Raw genomic sequence first — 14,163 nt, forward strand, 5'->3', positions numbered from 1 at the left:
GAGACAAGGGCCCTCTGTGTAATAGCACTGGCTGTCCTGGACTCTCTTTGTAGACCAGGCTGGCTTCATTAAAATGTATTTGATTGCTGGGCAGTGGCGGCACACGCCTTTATCTCCAGCACTTGGGAGGCAGAGGCAGGCTGATCGGTGTGAGATCAGAGCCAGTGTGGTCTACAGAGAAAGTTTCAGGACAGCCAGGGCTACAGAGAAACCCTGTCTCAAAAAAAAAAAAAATCTTTTTTTTAGCTGGGCATGGTGGCACACGCCTGTTAATCCCAGTACTCAGGAGGCAGAGGCAGGTGGATTCTGTGAGTTTGAGGCCAGCCTAGTTCACAAAGCTGGTCCAGGACAGCCAGGGCTACACAGAGAAACCCTGTCTCAAAAAAAAAATTAATAAAATGCCCACATCAGTTAGTTAAACTATCCAATCCTCAGCATCAAAGCCACTAACCCAGGTTTGGCTTGACTCAAGGTCCCCAGAAGTCCAGGGGAGCTTTTCAGGCTACCAAGGGTGGCAATGTGGAGCTGTGTCGCTGCCCTCTCATCACTACCAGGGACCCTGGAGTGTCGTTGGTACCAGGGAAGCTGGATGCTGGCCATGCCCTAAAGAGTGGCACTGAGCAGTGGGCACAGCCTAAGGGACTCTGGTTGGGAGGCTCTCCTCGGCACCGCCCCATGTGTTTCCACTCTGTGATTCCACCCATATCCCTCAGGCTGGAAGAAGTCAGCCGTGGAAGGCTGCAACGCCAGCAGCCAGCCATCTACAAAAGGGAGACGCTAGCTCCCCAGATCTGACAGTCTAGGGGGCTGTTTCAAAGAACAAACTGGAAAAAGATGTTCTGTCCCTCTTAGGGATGCCATTCAAATTCAGAAGTGACAGGGACTCTGCAGGTAAAGGGACTGGTGACCACACCTGACAACCTGCATTCAGTCTCTGGAACCTACAGGGTGAGGAGAGAGTAGCAATCCACAAATTGTCCTCTGACTTACACACTTACACACACACACACACACACACATGCAAATTTTTTAAAAATTAGAAATTAAGAAGCTTGGCAGAACCGGGTGTGGTGGCGCACGCCTTTAATCCCAGCACTCAGGAGGCAGAGGCAGGCGGATCTCTGTGAGTTCGAGGCCAGCCTGGTCTACAGAGGGAGTTCCAGGACAGTCAAGGTTACACAGAGAAACCTTGCCAAAAAAAAAAAAAGCAGTCCTCTGACCTCTGCATACACAAAATAAATACATGTAAAAGACCTAAATTTAAATGCATAATTTATAGCATATTAAATTTGATATAAAAATTTTCAATTTTTTGATATAAAATAATTTTAAAGTTTCAGGAAAACCGAAAATAACAACAATCTGAACCCAGTAACCAGAGAGAACCAGTGCTAGTCATTTGGTGTCTTGTCCTCAGGCCTCCTCTCCATCACCCCCACCGCGGTTCTTGAGGCTTATAAAGGTTGGCAAACCTAGTATCAAGGGATTTTTAATTTGGGGGTACTCCATGTTCTCTGTGATCTGAAGTCATGCCTTTCCTCTGCTGTAAAGAGTGAACGCAAGGGTTTCTCTCTCTCTCTCTCTCTCTCTCTCTCTCTCTCTCTCTCTCTCTCTCTCTCTCTCTCTCTCTCTCTCTCTCTCTACTGCTCTGGAACTTTCTGCATCTGTCTCCCAATTCCAAACAACATTTTAAGTCTCCTCACATATATTTACGTTTATTTCCTAGCAATGCTAGTAACAGGTCAAAAGTCTGAGCAGGGATTTCACTGGAAACTAGTCCTTGCGCCTCACCCTGCCAGGTCCAGATCCACTAGTGTACTCCGGCCCTGCGCAGATCTCCCCACTCCTTGAGAAGGAAACCCTTAAGTGTTGGAATGGTCCCTGCTCTTGGTCCCCAAAAGAACGCCAAACAACACGCTTGCGCCAAGACACTCAATGGCAGAATCTGCAGGGAAGCCCACTCCAAGCAGAATGGCTCTCCAGAACAGCAAATGTCGGAGCCCTCCTCTTAGGATTAATAAAGAACAAAGGGCGCCCAGTGGGTGTCACCAACCCATTCCCTTGTAAAGAGGTGCGCTACCAAAGTGATGGGCGGGAGGGAGGGGGCGGTCCGCGAAGGTGGGTGAGAGCGGACGGACGAGATGGAGACAACCAATCCAAAGGAGGGGCCTGGGGGCAGCTGCCTCTTCAAAGCTCTCCGGCAGTTTGGGCCAAGAGAGGGTAACCCCCGCTTTTATCCCCACCTAGTCAGGTTCAGCCCCTTAGGGGCTGGATCCGCAAACCTCCAGCGGGTGCCGCCGCCAGCGCTATAGTATGGAAGGCCGAAGCCTGTTCTACCCAGACCAAAAGTAACACCTGAAGCTTTTCCACTGAGCAGAATTCCCCTGAGCTCCGATGTCCCCCATTGGGTTAGAAGAGAGGCTTGAAAGAAATGCGAAGTCTGCTTTTGAGTCACAAAGGATTAGAAACTTCTGCCATTCCCACCCCCACCCTAGTTCCAATATTACTGCAGAGTTGGAGGGGAAGGTGGGGGGCAGTAGGGGGGGGGGGAGGTGTGTCTAGAGGGATCCTGGACAGAGCCTTTCCTAGCCCTCAGCTGGTACGGACAGAACTTAGGCTCCTGCAGACACGGATCCACTCCACCCCACTGGAAGCGGGCTCCTTTGAGCTTCCCCCTTGAGGCTAAGCTTGTCTCAAGTAAACCCTGGTTACAGAAGTTGTTTCTATGGGGTGGGGCCCAGCCCCCTCCACTGTAGAGTATAAGAGGGTCTCAGATACCTGTAGCCCCCCACTCCCAGGAGATAAGCACTCGAGTCCATCTTGCAGACGCCTTCTAAATCCTCCTTCATTCACTCAGCAGTCTGCTGGGTGTCTGTAACTCCGTGCGGGTGTGCTGGGGTCACACCCACGTACAGCTGAGGCAGGACAGACAGGACTTCCGACGTCACTCAGTGAGAGAGAGGGGCGCCCCAGCACATCAACTGCATCAGGACTGGACCCCAGCTGTGTCCCACAGGTGACGGGGCCTGGAGCAGCTCTCTTCCCTTCTCATTCGTGGCAGGTGACCCAGCCTCCCGTGGGACACCTGCAATAAAGAGAGGAGCCAGCAGTCCAGGGAGAGCCTCTTTCCGTTCAAGGACAGATGCTGTTGGTCGAAGACAAGCAAGGAGCCAGTGAATAGTAGGGCATCAAGGCTCTTTGGCAAAGGTGTAAGATAAATGCACCCTAGGCCTGACCTTCAGCCTGCAAACAGACCACCCTCAGGCTACCTAGTTTGCGCAGGTGCAGAGGTAACCCTAAAGGCATCAGGAAGACCTGGGGAAGGCCATGGTTCCTTCTGGATGGTCTTTAGTTGCAAGGGTCTAGGGTCCTGCTTCTCCCCATCCATTGTGACCTCTTGCAGCCATATGAAGGGCTTCCTAGCCCTCAAGCCTTGAGACCTATGGAAGACCTCACCAGGGAATGTTTTCTTGTCCTCACGCACCCCAGCCTCTCTGAGACAACATTCTTTAAAATAAATTCTCTCTCTTTCTCTCTCTCTCTCTCTCTCTCTCTCTCTCTCTCTCTCTCTCTCTCTCTCTCTCTCTCTCCCCTGTGTGTGTGTGTGTGTGTGTGTGTGTGTGTGTACACGTACACACAAGTGCCAAAGTGGAGGTCAGAGGGCAACTTTGTGGAGCAAGTTTTCTTCCACCCTAACGTGGGCCCTAGGAACCAAATTCAGGTTGGGGGAGGTCAAGGTCATTTGCATGCTAGGTCAAATAGGCCTTTAAATAAAATAGACTTCTGTTATCGACATAAATATTACCAACTCCCAAGAAAAACAGCATAGCTAAAGCTGGGAGCTCTCCAACTCCCATGGCCCTGCTCCAGAGGCAGAAGATGGAAGGATCCTCTTGGTCAGCTTTCGGTGTACACTTTTACAAATTTATGTATTTTACATATTTACATATATACACACATGGGTAGATGGATTTACTTGCAGTATATTGTACCTCAATATGTCAGAATATTACATAAAGTTTTGGTTTGTTTTTCTTGTGCATGCTGGGCAAGCAGTCTACATATATATAACCTCTCTATATAGCTCTAATTGCATGTGTGTGTGTGTGTGTGTGTGTGTGTGCATTTATATGTGTGTATGTGTGTGCCTATCTCTCTTCCTCTCTTTCTTTCTTTTATATTTTTATTAATTTATTCATATTACATCTAAATTGTTAGCCTATCCCTTGTATCCTCCCATTTCTCCCTCCCTCCCCTTTCTTTCTTTCTTGTACTGGGGATTAAACCTATGACATCACCTATGTTGGGTAAGCACTGAGCTACATCACCTTCTTTTTACACATTATTTTGACACAAGGTCTCACTAAGTTGCCCAAGTTAACCTTGATCTCACACTTAGCCAGGCAGAACTTGATTTTGGGGTCCTCTTGTTTGGCTTCCCTGTGGCTATGATTATTTACTCTTTGCTGATGGATGTATAGTATTCCAAGTGTGTACCCACTCCCCTACTGTTCAAAACATACAATGTGTTCAGATTGTTACAATCACAAAGAACATTCTAGCAGAGGTCCTTGTATTTAACCCAGCCTGCTTCATCTAAAGGTTGGCTGCTTTGCTGAGCAATGAGCCCTCTATCAAGGCATTCGAGTAAGAGATAAAAAAAAAAAATGTCACTCGAGTTTGGGGATGCTCAAGCTTTGTTGTTCATGAGAGCCACCTGGAGAGCTTTTAAAGCCACTATAGATGCTGAGCCAAACACAGGTGTTTCTGGCTTAGGAGTTGAGGGTGGGACTAGGGATTTGTACTATAGTTTGTTGCCAGGTGGTGACTCTGGTGGCCTCAAACTCACTCTGTAGCCAAGGATGCTCTTGAATGCCTTCCTCATCCTGCTTCTAACTCCCAAGGGCTAGGATCACAGGCATGTGACACCATGCCTAATTCTAATCCAGTGTGTTGTTGTCGTCATCCTCATCCTCATCCTCATCCTCTGTTTGATAGAGTCTGACTGTGTAGCTCTAACTAGCCTGGAACTCATTATGTAGATTATGTAGTACAGAGATCACTGGCATCTGCCTCCTAAGAGCTGGGATTAAAGGCACGAGCCACCTGGTCTAGCTGATCAGGTTGTTTTGAACGAATGTTGGGTATTACTGTATAACCCAGTCTGACCTTACACTTGTGATCATCCTGTTTTAGCCTCCTGAGCAGTTGGTTTTCAGGCTCAGGTGGGGGCTGACCTTTGCTCTTTGATTATTTTTCCATTTGCCTAGGAAGGAAGACTTTTTGAGTGCTAAAATAAAGGTTTGAGGTGAATGTTTAGTCTCTTAAAAGAATAAACAAAGGGTGGTGGGGGGTGGGGGGTGGGGTGGCGCATGCCTTTAATCCCAGCACTTGGGAGGCAGAGGCAGGCGGATCGTTGTGAGTTTGAGGCTAGCCTGGTCTACAAAGCGAGTCCAGGATAATCAAGGCAACATAGAGAAACCCTGTCTCAAAAAACCAAAACCAAACCAAACCAAAACAAGACAAAAAAAAAAAAAAAAAAAAGGATACACAAAGCCAGATGTGGTGGAGCACATCTATAATCCCAGCACTCGGGAGGCAGAGGCAGGAGGATCGCTGTGAGTTCGAGGCCAGCCTGGTCTACAAAGTGAGTGCAGGACAAGCAGGGATACACAGAGAAACCCTGTCTCATAAACCCCAAAAAATAAAACACATACTCAAGAGTACTGGGTATGTGCTAGCCCCCCTCCTCCCCCAACCAGGAAAGGCTTCTCTTATTCAAGTAGGGTGGGGCTGGTCTTCAGACAGGAAGCCATATCCAACCCCTGCCCTCTCAGCCTAGAGACCCCTGGAGAGGATGCTTGCAGAATGGATCACAACACACAAGTGGAGAAAAGAGATCATACCTGGCGGCACACCCTGTCATCCCAGGCAACGGATCAGAAGTTCAAGATTGTTCTCTGCTATAAAGTGAATTAGAGGCCAGTCTGAACTGTGGATACAAGAGACCTTATCTTAAAATCAGCCAGCCAGCAAGCAAACAAACAACATCAGAGGAAGGGAGACTGACTCTGAGATCAAGGGGTCCAGGACAGTGAGGAGAGGGATAGGGGATAACAGAGGGCAAGAGCTGCCAGGCTAGGACAGAGGTCAGGGGCAAGCAGGCTTCATCAGAACCCTGCGTGGAACTCAGGAAGCCAATACGACTGTGGCCTCTTCAGGGACCCACAGAGGGCTGGGCGCTGTCAACACAGACACAGAAACAGCAATGATCCAAGAAGAGGAAGGTGCATCTGGGCCCGGGAGGTCACAGTAGGACCTTCAGACTCACACAGGACGTGGGCATGGATGAGAAGCAAAGATGTCCATGTGTGATGCGGTCCCTGGGGCATCCAGGAAGATGCTTCGACCACCATGCGGTTTGTGGGTAGAAAGAGATGGGGCGGGGCCTTGAGGACATAGTGCAGGAAGACCCTCACAGGTGGCATGGGGAGGGGCTGCCCTTAGGGAACCTGAGGAAGAAGGAGAGATGGACTTTGTCTCCACTGGGGAAGGAAATGGGAAAGAGAGGAGCTAGGGAATACCTCCAGGGCATCGGCAAGGCCATGGGCACAGAACAGGATGGCGTCCCAGGAACACACAAAGAGCTTGTCTCGTCTCGGGACATGCAACTTCAATATGGATTGACTGAACATATGTGTATTGCAGGCCCACTGTATGCAGGCCCACTGTGTGCTCGGCCACAGTCCACCTTCACTGGCAGAGCATTTGATGATCTAGGTCACCCTCCACGCCTGACAACACAAAGGCCTTAGCCCAGCCTTCCTGGAGGAAGCGGTTCTTTGGGGGCGCTTTGCTAGAAGCACCCCCCTCCCCCAAAGCTCACTGATACCCTCAAACATTCATCCCCAGAAGCCCACGCCACCAGGGAGCCGCAAAGCTGAACAGAAAGAGAACATAAGCTGTCGTCAACACAGGAAAAACCCAGGCTTCCTGTTTGAACTTGGGGCAGGTACTGGAAGCTGTGAGTAACGCTGAGGCGGCCTGCGGTGGGGGCTTCTCACCGTGGCTGTGAAGCCTGGCTTCCAATCACTGGCAGGGTGGCAGAGTGGGGGCCCAGAGGGTGTGTGGCTGTGTAGAAGGAACGCTGCATCCACGCAGGCAGGCCACAGGCCAGGCGACATCAAAGCCGGCTGAGCTGCGGTCTCTCAAAGGCTGCTCCTTGTGGTCAGCTGTCCTGGATAAGGGATGAGGTATCAGAGACGGAGGCCATCTGCTGTCACAGTCCCTGCTGGCCTTCATTTGCATAAGACAGCCATTGACCTGTCCTTGGGAACTCATGTTGTCTTCTTTTGCCCAACTTGAAGTCTGGGGTCCACTCTGGACTAAGAGTGTTGAATGTATCCAGAAGCTTCCTGAAGGACCATGGGCAGGGGCTCTTGTCCTCTCTCCCAGTTTCAGACTCGTGAATGAAAAAGGGCCCAACAGAAACTGCCAGGCCTCTGGAGAGGTTAGGCTCCCACACAGGGTAAGTGAGGGGACAGCAGCCACTGACACTTAACTGTGCCCTCATCCTGTATGAGACAGAGTGAGCCAAAGTCTTACCCCATTTATTATTATTGTTGTTGTTATAGATAAGATTTCTTTTCTTTTATGGTTTTTCAAGACAGGTTTCTCTGTGTAGCCCTGGCTGTCCTGGAACTCGATCCATAGACCAGGCTGGCCTCGAACTCAGAAATTCACTGCCTCCCAAGTGCTGGGATTAGAGGCATGCACCACCACAGCACAGCAAAGACAAAGTTTCTTTAAAAACAAAAACAAAAGCCGGCTGTGGTGGCGCACACCTTTGATCCCAGCACTTGGGAGGCAGAGGCAGGCGGATCACTGTGAGTTCGAGGCCAGCCTGGTCTACATAGTGAGTCCAGGACAGCCAAGGCTACACAGAGAGACCCTGTCTCGAAAAGCAACCAACCAACCAACCAAAAACAAACTTTTAAATGTCATCCTTATCATGTGTGTATGTGTGTGTGTGTGTGTGTGTGTGTGTGTGTGTGAGAGAGAGAGAGAGAGAGAGAGAGAGAGAGAGAGAGAGAGAGAGAGAGAGATGTGTGTATGCTGGGGAGGTGAAAGGAACTCTCATGCCACAGTGTATTTGTAGCCATCAGAGGACACCTTTTGGGAATCGGTTCTCTCCATCTACCTCAGGTCATCAGGCTTGGTGGCAAGCCCTTTTACTCAAGAAGCCGTTTTACAAGCCTCTCAATGAGAAAGAGTCTCTTGGATCTCAGGATGCCCTTGAATTTGATGTGTAGTTGAGGATGTTTTGAACTTCTGACCCTCCTGCCTCCATGTCAAGCCTTGGGCTTTTCAAGTTAGATCATAGGCAGATATGGCAGCACAGATCTGCAGTCCCAACACCTGGGAGGCAGAAGCAGGAGGATGCCAAAAGTTCAAGGTCATATATCCAGGCTCTGTAGGGAGAGGCAGGGGTGAGGTGGAGGGATGTTAAATCATAAAATTCATAAAAATTCTAATTCTAGGCTCCGGGAATGACCTGGGCTGCTCCTCAGTACAGAGTTCTTGTCGATCCAGCTCAAAGTCCTGAGTTCTAATCCCAGCTCAGAAGGTTAAAACAACCCCTGAGGTCACTAAGTTGCCGAAGACCAAAGCAAGATTTTACGTTTTGTTTTGTCTTTCTTTATTTCTTTCTTTCTTTCTTTCTTTCTTTCTTTGTGGTACTGGGGTTTCCAACCAGTAAGGCTGCTCCATAAGACAGGGGTTATAGCTCCCTGTATGTCTGCACTGGCCCAGACAGCGACCAGCTTATCACTGCTCATTCCTCTGTAAGCCACAAGATCGCTCTGTGCCTCTGTTTCTGAAATGGGAATATAACAGCTTGGCACATGTGCCTGTTTACTCACAGCTCTGTGGCATCTGCGGAAAGATGTGAAAACACTTAGAAACCTAAATGTTACATTTATGCAAATCCTGGCGATTCACAGACTCACAGCCTGTATAACTTGGCAGTGGCACTCACATCTAAAGAGCTTGTGCTGCGAAGCCTGGAATTTTCTGACGATGAGGTTGAAGCCCAGAGGGGCGAAGTAACTCACCTAAAGTCACACAGTTAGAGGACACAGCGCAAGACTTGGCTTCTCTGATCTAAGCTGGCTTTCACCGCTTACCCTCACAGGCTTGGAGCTTTGGGGTTCATGCTCGCAAGACAGAGCTAAAAATGATGCCTGCCTAGGAGCTCAGCGTAGTGCTCGCCTAGCATAGACAAGGCCCTGGGCTGGGTTTCCTCTCCAGCACAGCACGCACCAGGCCTGGTGGCACACACCTGTAATCCCAGCTCTTGGGAGGTGGACGTAGGAGGAGCAGGAACACAAGTTTATCCTAGCTATACAGGGAGTTCTAGGCTAGCCTGGGCTACATGAGACTCTAAAAAAAAAAAAAGGAATAGGGGAAAATGGGGCTAGAGAGAGATGGCTCAATGGTTAAGAGCACTTGCTGCTCTTCCAGAGGACAGGGGTTCAGTTCCCAGCACCTACATGGTGCCTCCCGACAGTTGCAGTTCCAGGGGATCCAATGCCCTCTTCTGGCCTCTGTGGGCACTGAACACATATGGTTCATAGACATACAAAAAGGCAGGCAAAACAGCCATACACATAAAATAATAAAATAAAAAAACAAATTAAAAAAAAAAGAAAAGCAGACAAAAAGACATTACAGTAAAACCAACAGCCAAAAGAGTGTCTAAGATGCCAGGGAAGCCACTGACTGACACCAGGGAAGAGCTGGGGGCATCCTTGCCTCTTCTATACAGACACAGTAAGGGCCTCAGGATTCTTTCTTCTGTGGTTGCAGCTCAGGCTGGCCCGGAACTGAAGGTCATCCTGCTCCAGCACTCTAAATGCAGAGAAGACAGAAGTGGCTCTTTATGCCTCACAGCCTGCAAACCCTGAGGCGCTCACCTCACTCACAGAAGCAGCAGCAACTCCTAAGACATTGAGATACCCCAGGTTCTAAGGGATACTGGGCACCAGAGGGCCTGCCTTGGTTTTGTATTGCTTTGTTGGGAGGTAGTGTCTTGTTACGCAGCCCAGGGTTACATAGGAACTCAGTCCTTCTCCCTCTCCCTCTCCCTCTCCCTCTCCCTCTCCCTCTCCCTCTGTCTCTCTCTCTCTCTCTCTCTCTCTCTCTCTCTCTCTCTCTCTCTCTCTCTCTCTCTCTCTGTCTCTCTCTCTGTCTCACTCTCTCTCTCTGCAAATCTCCAGTGCAGGCAGGCACAAGGAGCATTTCACAGACTCAGCACTTTCTTCCCGCTGTGGAGCTCAGGTGTCTGATTTTCCCTTGTGACGCTCCTAGTGGTGAGCCGGGGGTACAGTGAGCGGTTTTGAAGGCAGGTTCCTTATCTCTAGTTATCTAAGCATCAAAGGCCACTTGAAGAAAAAAGCAGTTTCAACATCAAACTTGAAGGTTTGACTGTTAAAAGGAAGAGCCGGGACAAAGCGACCACAGCTTTTATCGCACGTTTGTGAAGGTGGCGTGTGGTGGGAATACTACGTCTCAGGTCGGCTGCTGAGAATGCTCTGTGGCCTTTGAACAAAAAACAAAACGGTGGATGGAAACTGCCGGTAATTGTCTTTACCTAGGGTTTCAGAGGGCGCACACCGGGGGCCTTGCGGTTGCGGGCGCTATTTCATGCTGGGGTTCGCGTCCCCGGCCCTGCCTGGCACCCAGTGGAACAGATCAGGCCTCAGATCTGTGTGCACCTGTGGTTCCCGCAAGGAGGCAAGTGGATTACCGCGAGATAGGACAACAATGGAAAGTTTTCACACCTGAAAGGTCTGGGGGAGGGGGAGGGGAGTGCTGTGTGCCCCGGGGGGGGGGGGGGGAGACTCGTGTGCCCCAGAAAAATAAGGAGCCTGAGCAAGCCAGCCCCCTCTCACCCAGGAGCCCCCAGGCTTACCCTGTTGATTTCTATGTCATAGGTCTCTTCTACCGCGGGCGATGCCCTGCTTTGTCTGTCAATAGTTTCTGAGGAAAATAAAGAGAGCAAACAGAACTTTGAAGATGAGAGTTTTTTTTTTCTCTCTCAAAAAGGTTCACGGGGTTAAGGATATGCCTCTGTCGGTAAGAGTGCTTGCTTAGGAACTCACAAAAGCCCTGGGTTCGATTCCCAGAAGCATATCAACGGTGTGCTGGTCCATGCCTTTAACCCCAGCACTTGGGAAGGAGGAGGATTAGAAACTGAAGATATCCTACTGAGTGATTTCAAGGCCAGCCTGGGCTACCTGAGACCCCATCGCAAAGAACACGTTTGTGTTCTACAGATGCACTCTGTGGCACAGCAAAAGGCCTGCTGGCTGTCTCTCAGAGTCGGCTGGCATGGCCCAGACAGGCTTAGTACCAGGGAGCACCCGGCGGTGACACACAAGGTTCATGTGACACACAAAGTTCATGTGCTCTTGATGGGGACAGCGGCAGCTCCAAGGACCCTGCCAACATGGCCAAAGAATTCTGACATTTCCTGACTCCAGAGGAAAACCGTGCAACTTTTCTGAGCAGGAGAATTGGTCCCCAAGTTCAGGAGGAAGCCTTCCCCAGGTCCCAGTGCCAGATGAGGGCCAGAGTGTCAGGGGCTACTTAAAAAGGGGACTCCATGGCCCCTACACTTCAGGCCCACTGGGGGGGGTCAGTAAGCTCCATCAGCCTGTGATCCCATCAGCCTGAAGCCAAATTGTCTTGGTCCATCTTCTGTTGCTAAGATAAAATACCTGAGCTGGGATAACTGATGAAGAGCAGAGGCTGATTTGGCTGACAGTCTGGAGTCCGAGAAGTTCAAGAGCACAGTGGCAGCAGCTGTGAGAGTCTTCTCGTTGCGTTATGACCTGACTGGGTAAAGCCATTAGAGAAACCCCACACTCACACTCCAGCCACCCACACCCCTGACCAGCTCCCCAAGTCCCCAAATCTACATGCCATCGACATATGACTGTGAGGATTGAGTTTGCAACACACGAGCCTTTGAGGGCTACACACTCAAATCACAGCACAGGCCTAGACCTGAGCCAGGTGGGCAGTGGCCTGACCACAGGTATGGAAGAACAGACAAGGAAAACCTTGTAAAAGGACTGAGGGGACAAAAATGAGACCAGAAGAGAGCCAAGTAGAGAGGGCAATGGGGAGGCAGGCTATTGTTCAACGCCCCTGCTGTAGGTTCCCAAAATTAGGGGTTTTTTTTTGTTTTTGTTTTTGTTTTTTTGTTTTTTTTCCGAGACAGGGTTTCTCTGTGTAGCCTTGGCTGTCCTAGACTCACTCTGTAGACCAGGCTGGCCTCGAACTCACAGTGATCCACCTGCCTCTGCCTCCCGAGTGCTGGGATTAAAGGTGTGTGCCACCACACCTGGCTCCCAAATATTTTATATTTGATTTTTCTTCTTCTTCTTCTTCTTTTTTTTTTTTTTTTTTGCAATGTTAGAGGTTAGAGCCAGGGCCATGTCTTCCAGCTTCTAAACAAAAGCTCCACCACTAAGCGCCATCCCCAGCCCCTTAGCTGTTTTATTCTAAAAAGTAACACAGAAGAAAAACTCATCAGGGGCAGTCACACAACAATCTGAGGAGCAAGAAACAGCATGGCTGGGCATGGTGGCTCTTGTCAGGCTGAGGCAAGAGGATGACGGTTCAAAGATATAGTAGGTTAGAGGCCAGCCTGAGTGAGATAAAGTGTGGGGGGGAATGACACTTAGGTGACAGTGCTCCCCCTAAAACCATAGACTATCTAACAAAGTCTCTAATGCCAGGCATGGGAAACCTCCTTTCAAGTTGGTGGTCAGGAGAGTCCTATCACTAACTGTATTCTATTTACTTATAGAGAATATATGTGTGTGTACATATATATATAAACATATATATACTTATATAGAATATATATGCTCATATAATCTCTAACTGCGTTCTATGTACTCATCTCTACACCCACGGGTACATGTAGCACTCACTCCTCACCAAAGAAGCTCCTCTTTACAGCAGACAGAGATCATTGCGGGAAGCCATCGCTGGTCAGAATGCAGAGATCAACTGAGCATGGCGGTGCCTGTCCCCAGTTGATCCATTTTCAACACAACCCCTCCACTTAAGGCTCAGGAGACATGGAGGAAGAGGGGGAGGAAAGACTTTAGAAGACCAGAGCATCTGTCGCTGTGACACAGTCTGTTCTGGGGGGGGGGCGCCTGGAAAGAGCAAGGAGGAGGAATGGGTGGATATAATCAAGATACATTGCACGAACTTCTCAGAGAATTAATAAAAAAACATATTATTTAAAACCAAAGCCCTTGCAAACAGACTAAGGAAATAACAGGAAAGCACGACCGTTCCTGGAAACATCCCAGCTCCACGCCATCTTCATTCAAGATTACCATTACGGCAGCATTCTTTTCTTTTAATGACTTATTTATTCTTATTTTATATACGTTGGTGTTTTGCCTGCATGTATGTCTGTGTGAGGGTGTCAGGTCTCCTGGAACTGGAGTTGCAGACAGTTGTGAGCTGCCATGTGGACACCGGGAAGTGAACCCAGGCCCTTTGGAAGAGCAGTCAGCATTCTTAATGGCTGAGCCATCTCTCCAGTGCCTATGATAACATTCCTAAAAGTTATTTTACTTATACTAATATGTGGCTGTGTGTATGTGCTGTCCCAGGCATTGTATGTTTGCTTATTTGTTTAGCTGTTTTGTTCAAGACAGAGTTTCATGTAGCTCAGACTGGCCTCATATATGGCCAAGGATTGATTGCTGAGCCTATGTTTCCCGAGTCCTCTGATTATGAGTATGCCCTATGGCTCCCAGTGCTGGGAAGTCAAACCCAGGGCTTTGAGCATGCTGGGAAAGCACTCTACTAACAGAGCCACATCCTTTCCCTGGCACTGAACTTTGGATCCTGTCACCTTCGCCTCTCAGGTTCTGGCATTACGGGCAAAGTCACCATACCTGGCTTACTTTGCTTTTGTGAGATAAAGTCTCATTTGCTACACTAGGCTGACCTTAAATTCACTATGTAGCCCAGAGTGGCCTCAACTCACAGCAATCCCCCTCCCTGCCCACCGGACTCCTGAGTACTAGGACTACAGATGTGAGCCATCAGGCTTAAAACCTTTCACTC

The 14,163-nt window shown here is 49.3% G+C and overlaps 1 long non-coding RNA gene across 2 annotated transcripts; it reads right to left on the reverse strand.

The window, feature by feature from the left end:
* Positions 1 to 1,633: 1,633 nt before the first annotated feature.
* Positions 1,634 to 13,181, reverse strand: LOC311585940. 2 transcript variants are annotated; one of them, XR_014775391.1, is made up of 4 exons: positions 13,012 to 13,181; positions 10,973 to 11,040; positions 5,907 to 5,992; positions 1,634 to 3,085 (listed from the first exon to the last, which is right to left on the reverse strand). It is a non-coding gene; the product is annotated as an uncharacterized lncRNA (long non-coding RNA). The 2 variants fall into 2 exon arrangements; XR_014775392.1 differs by lacking the exon at positions 1,634 to 3,085 and having other exon boundaries at positions 5,809 to 5,992.
* Positions 13,182 to 14,163: the final 982 nt, after the last annotated feature.

This window comes from Acomys minous (assembly GCF_964271855.1).
Source record: "Acomys minous genome assembly, chromosome: 16".
Taxonomy (NCBI): domain Eukaryota; kingdom Metazoa; phylum Chordata; class Mammalia; order Rodentia; family Muridae; genus Acomys; species Acomys minous.